Source organism: Arachis hypogaea, chromosome 19 (assembly GCF_003086295.3).
Source record: "Arachis hypogaea cultivar Tifrunner chromosome 19, arahy.Tifrunner.gnm2.J5K5, whole genome shotgun sequence".
Lineage (NCBI taxonomy): Eukaryota > Viridiplantae > Streptophyta > Magnoliopsida > Fabales > Fabaceae > Arachis > Arachis hypogaea.
In genome coordinates, this window is record NC_092054.1 from 105,315,707 (window position 1) to 105,317,264 (window position 1,558).

The following is a 1,558-nucleotide window of genomic DNA, read 5'->3' on the forward strand; positions in this document are numbered from 1 at the left end:
GTAGTCTCTTTGCTAGTGGAAATATCTGTAACAGCTTTGGGGTTGCGCCTCTGTCTGTGATTCCTAGTGGAATCAGCTAAGTCGCTGATCAGTTGCCATGCTTCATCCACGGTTTTGTACTTTTTCAGTGAACCATTACTGGCACCTTCCAGTGTGGTCTTATCCTGGGGGGTTCATGCCTTGGGTGAAGTAACTGATCAATACTAGTTTACCAATCATGTGATGGGGACATGCATCCAGGAGATTGTTGAAGCGCTCCCAATATTCAAAGAGAGTCTCTGATTCACCTTGAACAATGCAGGAGATCTCTTTTCTCAATTTATCTGTAACTTCAGCTGGGAAGTATTTTTCCAAACATTCTCTCCTGAGTGTATCCTAGTTGGTAACAGTTGCTTCAGGTTGGGAGTAGTACCACTCCCTCGCCTTTCCTTCAAGAGAGAACGAAAAAGCAGTTAACAGGATAGAAGTTTCATCTGCACCATGACGCCTAACAGTAGAACAGGCTGTCTGGAAATCCCTAAGGTGCTTGATAGGCTCTTGAGTAGGTAAGCCATGAAACTTGGGCATCAAGTTGATCAGTGCGGTTTTTAGTTCAAAATCTGCAGCTACAGTTGGGTGATGTACTTGATATGGCTGCAGTGTAAAGTATGGGGCTCCTGCCTCCTGGAGAGTAATCCTCCTAGGTGCTGCCATGTTTCCTGCACGTAGATCAACTGGATCAGTAGTAAATGAGCTTGTCTCGCTCTCAGATGGCGGTTCAAATTTGTCCTCAGATGAGACTGGTGAATTGATAATAACTACTTCACCACCCTCGGAGGCTAATAGACGTCGAGTTCGTCTAATATGTGAAAGAGTTCTTTCAATTTCAGGATCTAAGGGGACAAAACTCATATCAGGCAATGAACGTGTCATCCAAAATGAGAGACATGTAACTCATGGTCACAGAAATAAAAATAAAGTATGCAAATAAAATAAAATATATACACTAATTAATAATTTAGCACACTATTGCATCTCCCCGGCAACGACGCCAAAAATTGATGCGTGGCAGAAGTTAACCAATTTAGAGATTTCAATTAAGAGACAGCGTTGCACGTATAGCTCTTAACCAGCTAAGATCTGCCTCACCAATTTAAAAAGGGTTGTCACAAAATTTTAGAAATAAAATACTGGGAGTATGAGTCCCAGGTCGTCTCCCAAGGAGTTGCAGGAAAGAGTGCTAATTTATTAATCAGAAAATTCTCAAAAAGTTGAGTTTGATGATGAGTAATTAAAATAATTGAAAATTGAGGCAATAAAAATAAACTAAAAATAATTATTGATATTCTGAATAAAAGGCCTTGACTGGGGGAATAATTAAGTGGAACTTCTATCCTTGTTGGCATCTTCTCAAGTGTGGTGTAAAAAGGTTGTTGTTCTCACTCGATTTTCCTTTACTAAATAAGGAAAGATATGGTGATTGAACTAACTCTTACCTTCAGATCCTAGCCCTCTCCCTTGGGGAGGTCTAGTGTTAGTAAGTATGAAGTTAGCTAACAATATCCAGATTAACCAAGCA

At 40.4% G+C, this 1,558-nt stretch overlaps 1 non-coding gene across 1 annotated transcript; it reads left to right on the plus strand.

Moving 5' to 3' along the window:
* The first annotated feature begins 217 nt into the window (after positions 1 to 217).
* Positions 218 to 321, plus strand: LOC112781579 (small nucleolar RNA R71). The gene has a single exon (XR_003192348.1). It is a non-coding gene; the product is annotated as a small nucleolar RNA R71 (small nucleolar RNA).
* Positions 322 to 1,558: the final 1,237 nt, after the last annotated feature.